The sequence below is a fragment of the Pongo abelii genome, chromosome 5, assembly GCF_028885655.2.
Source record: "Pongo abelii isolate AG06213 chromosome 5, NHGRI_mPonAbe1-v2.0_pri, whole genome shotgun sequence".
Taxonomy (NCBI): Eukaryota; Metazoa; Chordata; class Mammalia; order Primates; family Hominidae; genus Pongo; species Pongo abelii.
Genome location: NC_071990.2, coordinates 4,583,922 through 4,596,281, shown reverse-complemented (window position 1 = coordinate 4,596,281; position 12,360 = coordinate 4,583,922). Strand labels below are relative to the sequence as shown.

General features: G+C 45.2%; 1 protein-coding gene and 1 pseudogene across 1 annotated transcript in view; both read right to left on the bottom strand.

The window, feature by feature from the left end:
* CDYL (chromodomain Y like) overlaps nt 1-8,479 on the bottom strand; it is a 253,389-nt gene extending 244,910 nt beyond the window's left edge. Inside the window, exon 1 of the mRNA XM_054557148.2 lies at nt 8,313-8,479. The gene's annotated coding sequence lies outside the window, so the exon portion shown is untranslated. The remainder of the gene's footprint in view (nt 1-8,312) is intronic.
* A 2,292-nt stretch (nt 8,480-10,771) lies between these two features.
* LOC100461237 (26S proteasome regulatory subunit 4-like) lies at nt 10,772-12,083 on the bottom strand (annotated as a pseudogene).
* Between the last annotated feature and the right edge of the window lie 277 nt (nt 12,084-12,360).

The window sequence follows — 12,360 nt, the reverse complement described above, 5'->3', positions numbered from 1 at the left end:
TCAATCCAGGGCTGGCCAGCAGCAGTGCTGTGATGGGGGCCCAGGTGATCTTTGGTGTCCTGAACCATGATTATGTGTTTCTATTGAGAGCTTATTATATACCAGGCGTTGCACTGAGCATTGTACATGGGTTCTCAGATTTAATCTTCACAACAGTTCTGTGAGCAATAATCTAGAATCATTCTTATTTGGATGAGACACTGCAGTTCATAAAGGTTAACTTCTCCTAAGTAATAAGTGGTGGAGTTGGGCCTCGAGCCCAGGTGCTCTGATGTTGTCTCATCTTCCTTACTCTGTCAAAACTTGACTTCAGTGATGGCGTTAGAGAGACGTATTAATGCCAGGCGTAAATACCCACCGAGAGGCAGTGTGGTGCAGGGACATGGACTGTGGAGTCAGTCTATCCAACACACATGGGTTTGATCCTGGCCCCAAACCTCCCCTGTGTGGATGAATAAATGACCTAACTCTCCAACCCTCTGTGTTCACATCTGTAAGGTGCTGGTAACAGCCACACGTCCCATAAGCATGAGATGAAATGACATCTACAAAACTCCTGGCACACGGCATCCTCTCAATGTTAGCTGTGATTATTATCCACAAGGAGTTATGTGAGAATGTTCCTCCAGTGGGATATCTGTGATTTACCTATTAAATATTAGTTAAGCCAAAATAAATGAATCTAGGCCAGGTGTGGTGACTCACACCTGTAATCTCAGCACTTTGGGAGGCCGAGGCAGGCGGATCACTGGAGATCTGGAGTTTGAGACCAGCCTGGCCAAAATGGTGAAACTTCATTTCTAATAAAAATACAAAAATTAGCTGGGTGTGGTGGCCCACGCCTGTAATCCCAGCTATTTGGGAGGCTGAGGCAGGAGAACTTCTTGAACCCAGGAGGCAGAGGCTGCAGTGAGCTGAGATTGTGTCACTGCACTCCAGCCTGGGCAACACAGCAAGATTCTGTCTCCAAAAAAAAAAAAAAAAAAGAATCTAAATGATAGAAGTTTTAAGACTGTATTCAGTTTTTAATTAAGTCATACTGAAATGCCTGCTTGATTGTATGAAATTCAAATAATACAGATAGAGTCAAGTTGTCTTTAGTCACCCCCATGGAATTTGACTTTTCGTCAGTTTCATGGGGAGCCCTGACAAAGAGCAGAGCGGCCTTCTCTTGGCATCTGGAAATTTCCCACGTAGGCTGCGGCCTGCGTCTTGGGGACCTTTCTAGCCTATGGCTCCAGGATCCTCCTCCCGCCGCTCCTATTGACAGCATGATTGGGAATCGCAGGTGCGAGGAAGGAGATGCCGGGTAGAGCAGAGAAGCACGAGATCCAGGGAGGCAGGTTCCAGCTCTGCTCTGACCCAACTGGCTGTGTGATTGGAGCCCTCACTTAATGATTGTGAAATGAGGGTTTGTAACTAGAGAATTGTCAGGGCCATTTTCAAAGAGTCATTTTGCTCGACCCCCTCTTGTGGTCTCGGCTCACTGCAGCCTCGACCTTCTGGGCTCAAGCAATCCTCCCACCTCAGCCTCCCAAGTTCCTGGATCTACAGGTGCATACCACCACACCTCGCTAATTTTTGTATTTTTTGTAGAGACGGGGTCTTGCCATGTTGGCAAGCCTGGTCTGAAACTCCTGGCCTCAAGTGATCTGCCCACCCCAGATGCAGGAATGGTGAGCCACATCCACAGTGCCCGGGCTCACATACTTGGTAAATGGCAGAGTGAAGGCTGGAAAGAACCCCTTCCTGCTAGTTCTCCTGGCTTGAACGTCTGTAGCACGTGAGTCGTGAATGCTTTGCTTTGTCATCCAGTTTCTCATAAATGGGAGCCATTTAAAGCTCTGAAATTATCTCGTTCTAACAGTCCCAATCTCCTCTTGGGGACTAGCAGAGTGGTTCCAGGTGTGAATGGGGGTATACATGATATTGAATATCCAAGTATGGAAAGACACAGGGCATGAGAGTACCCACCATCCGCAGCTGTCCCGTCACAAGTGTCCTTACGGCTTGTGCCCGGGTGGGAGGTGGCCCTCCCCAGCCATGGCTGCTGTGGACTGCTAATCAAAGCCTTAATTGCTGCAGGTGGGAACAGCGGCCACCTGTGTGGGCCCAGCCCCTGCTGTCTTTCTCACTGCCCTGGCCGCTGTCACCCTTTCTACCTTCAGTTTGGGAACCTTGGCAACAGCCTTGCCCAGGAAGAAATCCAGGGGGAATTCCTGGTGTCTCTGCACCTCATGGGGATGGAAATCACTTTAATATCTGTCGATGACTTGGGATTATTGCTGGAGTGCAGAATTCTAATTCTTTCATGAACATGTGCTCCTAGCCTGAATTCCAGAGCCCCTGTCAGCCTCTCTACCCAAGAGGCGCTCTTTCCTGCCTGTCCTGGCTTCACATTGGTTTATAGAGGTTGCTTTTCCCCCAAATTGGTGAAACCTTCTGCTTCTACTTAACTGTTATATATTTTTTCTTTTTCTTTCATTTTTGTTTCTTTGTGACAGTCTTGCTCTGTCGCCCGGGCTGGAGTGCAGTGGCATGGTTATGGTTCGCTGCAGCCTCAACCTTCTGGGCTCAAGCGATCCTCCCACCTCAGCCTCCCAAGTTCCTGGATCTACAGGTGCATACCACCACACTGCAATACTTTTTGTATTTTTTGTAGAGATGGGGTCTTGCCATGCTGGCCAGCCTGGTTTCAAACTCCAGGCTTCAAGTGATCTGCCCACCCCAGCCTTCCAAAATGTTGGGATTACAGGCATGAGCCACTGTGTCCAGACTGCTTTTTTCTTTTATACTCGCTTGGTGGTCTGCCCTCCTGTAGCCTCAGCTGAAGCCTCTTCCTGCCCAATTTAGAGCCATAGTTCCTCTGTTTAACCCAGAAGACAAACTCAGCCTTTGGTGTGTATATCAGCAATAAGTACAGAAATGTCCGCCACCCACCTCCCTCACAAGGAATGACTCTTCAGGGAAGGACTTTCAGAAAAAAAAAAAACCCCAGCATCTGAATTGCCCTGAGGGCTGTGGTTCTGTGCTGTTCTCTGGGCTCTGCCACCAAATACAGCAGCTGAGTGACCTACCACTGAGAAAGACACAGTTCATAAGACTAAGAGAGAAAGGTGAGGGTAAAGGGCCTTCTGTCGCTCCTGAGGGGGGAATCAGAGGAGAGAACGAGGAAAACAGATGGCTGTGAATAAGCAACCAGAGAAGAGCCTTGAGGTTGCTGGATTTGGGTCAAGGTGTGCGACTTCCCTGTAAGTCACTGAACCTTCTTGTTTCTTCATTTACTCTGTGGCAGGAGAGGGTTAGGTTAAAGGGCCTCCTCTGGAAAAAGCATTCAATTAGCAAACCGTTTCTCCGCAGGGTTAGAGGCCAGGGTTGTGGCCCCAGAATCTTAGCCACGGTCCCTGTTCTCGGGGTATTTGTGATCTTAGAGAGACAAGTGCATGGACTGGTGGTGGGGATAAGTCCATTGTGTTGGATTTTGTGCCGACTCGAAGGTCTTATTTCTTTTATAGTATATATTTGAAGTGTGCAGCATGGTGTTTTGCAATACATTAAATCCATAGTGAAATGAATACTACAGTCAAGCAAATTAACATATCCATCTCCTGACAGTTACCTTTGTGTGTGTGTGTGTGTGGTGAGAACACCTGAAATCTACACTCTTCGCCAATTTCCAGCATTCAATACAGTGTTATTAGCTATGGTCATCATGCTTATTTCAACCACAGGGATTTAGAAAGGGATGATAGCAGTGGTCTGGGAAGCTTTGAGGAGGAGGGAATAGCTTGGAAGGATGGTTAGAATGTGAGTAGGGGAGGGGAGAAGGGAAACATCCAGGTGCAAGGAGCAGAGAATAAAGACAGGAGCACAGCGTGCCTGTGGGACCTGAAGGAGCCTTGGAGCAGAGGCACCTGTTGGAAGAAGTAGCCGAATAGATTGGATGGGCCTGTGAAACGAGGCCCTGAAAGCCACTGGGTTCCTCCCTCCCTCCCTGTTTTAGTGGTTTCGAGATAAAACTGGTCAAATTAAAAGGGACTAAAAAAGCAGTGGTTCTCAATCCTGGTGGCACATGAGAAAATTAAGGATGCTGGACTCCCTCTCCAGAAATTCTCATGTAATTGGTCTGGGAAGGGGATCTAAATGTAATTTCCTTCCTTCCTTCTTCCTTCCCTCCCTTCCTCCCGCCTTCCCTTCCTCCCTCCCGCCTTCCCTTCCTCCCTCCCTTTCTCCTTTCTTTCCTTTCATCCTTCTTTTGATCCTTCCTCTTTCTTTCTGCAGAGCAGCAATCAAAATGGAAAAGAACATAAAGAGATTTGTTTTGTTTTGTTTTGTTTTTTGAGATGGAATTTCACTCTTGTTGCCCAAGCTGGAGTGCAATGGCATGATCTCGGCTCACTGCAACCTCCACCTCCCGGGTTCAAGCGATTCTCCTGCCTTGGCCTCCTGAGTAGCTGGGATTACAGGTGCATGCCACCACGCCCAGCTAATCTTTTGTATTTTTAGCAGAGACAGGGTTTCACTATGTTGGCCAGGCTGGTCTTGAACTCCTGAACACAGGTAATCTGCCCGCCTCAGCCTCCCAAAGTGCTGAGATTACAGGCATGAGCCACCGTGCCCGGCCAAAGAGATGTTTTAAGGGGAAAAAATGCTAGCTATCTTGAATAATGAAACATAGCTGAATTAAAGAAGAAATTCTATTCATTTCTTTAAAATATTGGTTGAGCACTTACCATATGCCTCACACCGAATCGAGCTAAGGAAAATCAGAGGTTAAGACCTTTGTCCTGTCTTCAAGGAGTTTATATGTAATAGGTGACAAAGAAAATAACCACAATATGAGAAGAATATGAAAGCTGGCTTAAGGGTAATTTTTTTAAAAGGTGTAAATATATAGAGAATAGAGAGACAGAGGTTCCCTCTTGAGGAGAGAGTGAAGGACACTCTACAGAGGTACCACTTAGCTGCAGTTTGAAGCCTGGGGAGGTTTTTGGCAGGGGAGCTGGGGGAAGGGACCCTCACATGAGAGTCATCACTAGGTGTAAGAGAAGCCATAAAAATGGCTGGGTGCGGCTGGGTGTAATCCCAGCACTTCGGGAAGCCGAGGCAGGCGGATCACAAGGTCAGAAATTCAAGACCAGCTTGACCGACATGGTGAAACCCCGTCTCTACTAAAAATACAAAAATTAGCCAGGCGTGGGGTGGTGAGTGTCTGTAATTCCAGCTACTTGGGAGGCTGAGGCAGGAGAATTGCTTGAACTCGGGAGGCGGAGGTTGCAGTGAGCCAAGATCACGCCACTGCACTCCAGCCTGGGCAATAGAGTGAGACCCTGTCTCGAACAAACAAACAAAATGACTGGGTGCAATGAATAGCAGAATTAGTGCGTAGTGACAAACGGCCTTATCCCTAAGAAGCATGAGGCGTATGGAAAGGTTGGAGAAGGTGGATTAGTGCTAGAAAAGGTTAGAAAGGTGAACTGTTAACTAAAAAAAAGTTAATATTTTGTTCTTTTTTTTGTTTGTTTGTTTGTTTGTGACAGGGTCCCACTCTGTCACCCAGGCTGGAGTGCAGTGACGTGATCTTGGCTCACTGCAACCTCTGCCTCCTGGGTTCAAGCGATTCTTCCTGTCTCAGCCTCCCAAGCAGCTGAGACTATAGGCACATGCCATGACACCCCGCTAATTTTTGTATTTTTAGTAGAGATGGGGTTTTGCCATGTTGGCCAGGCTGGTCTTGAACTCCTGACCTCAGGTGATCCACCATCTTGGCCTCCCAAAGTGCTGGGATTACAGGTGTGAGCCACCGTGCCCAGCCTATTTCTTGACCTTAGTGGTGGTTATATGTCTATAAGTATTGCTTTAAATATGCATATAAGATTTATAAACTTTATTCATGTAAATTATATTTCACAGTTTAAAAATGTTTAAGGAACAGTATAAAATCAAAATAATCATAAACATATAACACCTAACAATACAATCTTGAACTATATCAGATACATAGAAAAAATTCAAAAATTAACAGTTGCAGTTAGAAACGTTCATTCATGGATATGAATGGGCAAAAATACAATTAAAAATATATGGCTGGGTGTGGTGGCTCACAGCTGTAATCCCAGTACTTTGGGAGGACAAGGCGGGCAGATCACTTGAGACCAGGAGTTTGAGATCAGCCTGGACAACATGGTGAAAACCCATCTTTACTAAAAATACAAAAGTTAGTCAGGCATGGTGGCACGGACCTGTAGTCCCAGGTACTTGGGAGGCTGAGGCATGAGAATTGCTTGAACCCTGGAGGTGGAGGTTGCAGTGAGTCAAGATCATACCTGGGTGACAGAGCAAGATTCTGTCTTTTATATATATATATATATATATATATATATATATATATACACAAAATATATGTACACAACATAAACAGAAAACATGCTTTTGATTATACCTAAAACATTTGCAATAATAGATCACATATTAGGCCATACAGGAAGCTTCAGTAAGTTCCAAAGAATGAATCTCATTCTGACAATGTTTTCCAACTACAATGCCATTACAGAATTAATATTTTTAAAAAGATGGCTAAAATAAAGTCCTGCTTATTTAGAAACTAGATAGCACACTATTAAATAACATTTGGACTAAAAAAAAATAGAACTGAATAAAATACTGCATGATTGAATTTGTACACATCTAAAGCAGTACTTAAAGGCAAATTTATAGTCTTAAATACATTAATGAACAAAAAAGTTAAAAACAAATGAGGTTTCCTAATAAGATATTACCTCACACCCACTAGGATGGCAACTATAAAAAAACCAGAAAATAACAAATGTTTTGAGGATCAGCTTAACTTTTAAATTAGGTGCTATCTGCATATGATAAAATGCACACATTTTAGAAGTCTGATTTTTTCAGGTCTTGAATGCCCAGGTGAGGGATTTGGATGGCTGGAGGTCATACAATACAGTAAAAAGTTTAACAGACAGCCGGGGGCTGTGGCTCACACCTGTAATCTCAGTACTTTGGGAGGCCGAGGAGGGCGGATCACGAGGTCAAGAGATCAAGACCATCCTGGCCAACATGGGGAAACCCAGTCTTTATTAAAAATACAAAAAATTAGTGTGGTGGTGCATGCCTGTAGTCTCAGCTACTCGGGAGGCTGAGGCAGGAGAATCGCTTGAACCCAGGAGACGGAGGTTGCAGTGGGCCAAGATTGTACGCCACTGCACTCCAGCCTGGCGACAGAGCGAGACTCTGTCTCAAACAAAAAACAAAAAACAGACTTGGCATTGAATTACAGTTTAGTCATTTGCTCACTATGTAATCTTCGACAAATGACTTGAGCCTCAGGGCCTTATTTCCTCATCTCCAGTGGTGACAGGAATACACCCCTGGGGAATGTGGAAAAGGATCAAATAACGTATTGTATGCAATGTATACCTCTTCTTGGATATTTGACTTCATGGAATGCATCTTTTCCTTAAAAAAACCTGACTGAGGCCCTTATTATAGAAAACACCTGGCTGTTGGTGCCTCCATTTTATCTTCCAACTCTGGTCTCCATCCTGAACACTGTAACCAAGTTAGTCTCTGTTCAGCATTGCTTTCACCATTCTGTTCCTTCCACAAAAGCTTTTGGCGAGTCCCCACTGGCCTGAGGTGAAAATCTGAATGCCTTAGATTAGAGTTCAAGGCCTTCCGAAGTCTGTTCTCAATCTGCTTTGCCATTCTCTGCTCCTCTATATTTGTAGTTTTATTTTATTTATTTATTTTAAGACAGTGTCTCACTGTCACCCAAGCTGGAGTGCAGTGGTGCCATCTCGACTCACTGCAGCCTCTGCCTCCAGGATTCAAGCGATTCTTGTGCCTCAGCCTCCAGAGTAGCTGGAATTACAGGTGCACACCACCACACCTGGCTAATTTTTGTAATTTTTTTAGTAGAGACAGGGTTTTACCATGTTGGCCATGCTGGTCTCAAACTCCTGACCTCAGCTGGCCTTGGCCTCCCAAAGTGCTGGGATTACAGGCCTGAGCCACCACACCTGGCATAATTGTAGTTTTAGAACTCTTAAATTCTCTATAAATTGTGATGTGGCAAAAACCAAACGAATGAAAAGAAAAAAAAAAAAAAAAACCAAACCCAAACTCTTATAAAGTTACAGAACCCAGAGCTCTTTGTTCAAATGGAATCTCTTGTTCAAAAGCATTGCAGCTCCATCCATAAGGCATATGAGAGTGAAGCTTTTGGTTGAAGCCGGGATAAGGGTCCCGGATTGACTTCCTCTCCCCTCCCATTTCCTCCTTTCCATTCCTACCTGCTTAGTTCCCTGACATGAGTCTCTTCAGGATATTGTTTGAAACCCATTGCCTTCCGGGAATGTCCTGAGGTAGAAATAGGTCCTCTCTCCTCAAGGAACAAGGGGTCACTGAACTCCATGTGTGTTACCCTCCACTGGGCCTCTTGCCTGACCCTCCTCTGGTGGTTTGCTCATCAGTCAGGGACTCCGCCTCATAAAAGGCTCCCTCTGTGATGTAATGTTAACATGCTTAGCTACACCTCTGGCATGAGTACAACAGCAATTTTAATCATATGCCTTTTTGTAGCAGCCTTCAAGCAGCCGAGGGTATCATAACAAATCACAGCCCCATGAAAACAGTTTAATGGGACTGTCTGATGTGGTACAAGCATTCCCTTGGTCTGATTTCACCTAGAAAATCTTGTGTCAAGAGCAGTGGTTTTCAACCCTGCAGATGGGGCCTTGGAACTTGTGTTTGCAGATAATCCCCTGAGTTCAGAATCAGTAGCACGGGCACTAGAAAACAGTTAAGGAGAATGGAAATTTTGAGTTGAGTGCAGAGGTGCAGGGAGGATGGTACACTCAGGGATGAGAATATGTGCTGTACTTCATGTGGATATTTTCTCATATGAAGGAACAGAAGAGTGGAAAGTACAGAAGAAGTAGGTTTTCAGGGGGTTGTCTTGCTTTCAGTTTTGAGCAGATGGAGTTTAAAACACCCGTGGGCCAATGAAGTGCAGATTTCCAGTAGGTAGTTGGAAATTTGAGTCTGGGACTCAAGAGTGAAGGGAGGGGTGAGCCGATAAAACAGGATCATCTGTATGAAGGAGAGAGTTGAAGGTGTAAAATGAGTGAGTTTTTTAAGGAAGAGAGGAGAGCCTTGTGAAATGCCTATGTTTAGTTTCCAGAGGAAGAGAGTAGAGTGAGTAAAGGAGATGGGAGATGTGGCCAGAAAGGAACAACAGAAATTCACCTGCCAACTCACAGGGAGGGAAGAGCTTCTAGGAGTAGGAGGTGGGTGGGTGGCCACTGGGGTGTGATATGGTTAGGCTTTGTGTCCTACCCAAATCTCATGTTTTCTTTCTTTTCTTTTCTTTTTTTTTTTTTTTTGAGATGGAGTCTCATGCTGTTGCCTAAGCTGGAGTGCACTGGTGCGATCTCTGCTCACTGCAACCTCCACCTCCCAGGTTCAAGAGATTCTCCTGCCTCAGTGTCCTGGGTAGCTGGGATTACAAGCACCTGCTACCATGCCTGGCTAACTTTTGTATTTTCAGTACAGATGGGGTTTTGCCATGTTGGCCAGGCTGGTCTTGAACTCCTGACCTCAGGTGATCCATCCACCTCGGCCTCCCAAAGTGCTGGGATTACAGGCATGAGCCACTGTGCCCGGCCAAATCTCATTTTGAATTGTAATCTTCAGATGTCAAGGGAGAGAAGTGATTGAATTGTGGGAGTGGTTCCCCCATGCTGTTCTTGTGATAATGAGTGAATTCTCACGAGATCTGATGGTTTTATAATGGTAGTTTCTCTTGTGCTCTCATACAGTCTCTCTCTTGCCTGCCGCCACGTAAGATGAGGCTGCTTCTCCTTCTGCCGTGACTGTACGTTTCCTGAGGCTTCCCAAAACATGTGGAATTTAAATCTCTTTTCTTTTCTTTATAAATTATCCAGTCTTGGGCAATTCTTTATAGCAGTGTGGAAACGGACTAATACAGGGTGAATGTTATTAACTACAGTTCCTGGGGAGGATAAAAGGTGAGAAGCAGTCAGGACTTTGGAATTCAGGATCACCTTGCAGTATGTATCATGTGGATGGGTGGTTTTCATGGGCTTGAGAGCTGAGTGGGAAGTGAGAAGTCTCCTTTCTCTTCCTGGGACTTCATGGAGATCATTTCAATCTGATAAGTCTCCTGACCACGTTCCTACTCTTGCTTTATATAGAAAATATTATTTTTAAGAAGTCTGGCTGGTGCGGTGGCTCACGCCTGTAATCCCAGCACTTTGGGAGGCTGAAGTGGGTGGATTACTTGAGGTCAGGAGTCTGAGACCAGCCTGGCCAACATGGCAAAACCCTATCTCTGCTAAAAATACACAAATTAGCTAGGGTGTGGTGGTGCGCACCCATAATCCCAGCTACTCTGGAGGCTGAGGCATGAGAATCGCTTGAACCCGGGAGGTAGAGATTGCACTGAGCCAAGATTGTGCCACTGCACCTCCAGCCTGGGCAACAGAGCGAGACTCCTTTTTTTTTTTTTTTTGTGAAAGAGCATGCTTTATTGGGAAGCAAACTGCTGCACAGTGACCAACAGACGAAGGCCACCCAATGGGCACTTACACATTGTACTCCAAAAGACACAGGATGTTTTTCTAATAAAAATCACTGGGAACGGGGATTCCTCTGGGCAGTTCCCCCAACCTCATCCCTTTCAGGGATTGCGAAATCTCCCAACCATTTTCCTGATGGCAGCTGTGGTTCACTAGAGAAACAGCCCCTCAGGGGTGCCTTCCTGTTTCTTACAAAGAACAATTTTCTTAAGATTTTTTGAAGTCTTCATTTGTTACTTGCATTCTACGTTCTCTTAAGGCCATCAGACCAGCTTCTGTAGATTGCCTTGATGTTGGCACCAGAGAGGTCATCTTTGGCCATGATCAAGTTGTCCAGGGTTACATCATCTGCCAGCATCATCCTGCTTGTGTGAATCTGAAAGATGCACTTCTTAGTCTTTTCATCAGGCAGGGGGAGCTTGATCTTCGTGCCAATGCGGCCTGATCTGATAAGTGCTGGATCCAAAGTTTCTATTTGGTTTGTGGCTGTGATATCTTTCGCATCTCCCCGAGAATCAAATCCATCCAACCGATTCAACAGTTCCAACATTGTTCGCTGGATTTCTCTCTCACCACCAGAATTTGAGTCATATCTTTTTGTCCCAGTGGCATCAATTTTGTCAATAAACACGATGGATGGTGCATGTTCTTCAGCAACTTGAAACAATTCCGTTACAAGTTTGGGCCCATCACCTAGGTACTTCTGAATAAGTTCAGAGCCAACCACTCTCAAGAAAGTGGCTGAGGTTTGTTTTGCTACTGCTTTGGCTAACAAGGTTTTAACTGTGCCAGGTGGACCATAGGGAATGACCCCCTTAGGAGACTTTATACCCATCTCTTCATAATATTCAGGATGGGTGAGAGGAAGTGCCACAGATTCCTTAATTTCCTGAATTTGATTGTCCAACCTCCCAGTATTGGCATAGGTCTCCTGGGCGACCTTTTCCACCTTCATCACTGTGACCAGGGGATCCATGTCATCCATCAGCACCCCTCTCACGGCATGCACCTTGTGGTTGAGCAGCCAGTTTCCAGCAGATCCTTGTCTACAAATGAAAGAATGCTGACATAGTGTTCTGAGCCCACAGATGGCATGATTGTCATCGATGATCTCTTCCAAGGTTCCTACTGACATCGGGGTCCCCTCAGATCATCCACCTTTGATCTTTCCTCCTCTTGCTTTTCTTCTAATGGTTTCATTTGTTCCCGATTTCTTATGAATTCTTCCTCCATGAGAAGATAGTCCTTAATTCTCTCTAACTTCAGTAATTTTAACCAGCACTGAGTGTGAGGTGTCATCAGTGGCAGTTTGCTGGCAACATCTGATCCCTTTGTTTTCTTCTTTTTCCCCACTCCGGTTGGTACAGGAGGTTCGTATTTCTTTTTCTTGTCCTTGTCATCCTTCTTGCCACCTCCAGGACCATGACCACCACTCTGAGTTTGACCCATCTCGCCTTGGCCACTTGAGCTCGAGACTCTTAAAAAAAAAAAAAAAAAAAAATCCAATTACTCAACAAAGACTAATTAAGCCTAGAATCACTGATTATTATGATTCTTAAAGTTGAGGCCCTTCAAAGGTGAGGTTTAACTTGTTTGGTGTGGAAGAAATTTTGCATTGAAGAAGAGATTCTTCAACCTTTTAAACCCTTGCAAGTAATTGAGTTTCAGAACCTGTCATTGCTAAATCCCTGTGAGGGCTTTGATTCTGAACCTTTTAAAAGCGATCTTCAGAGGGCCATCT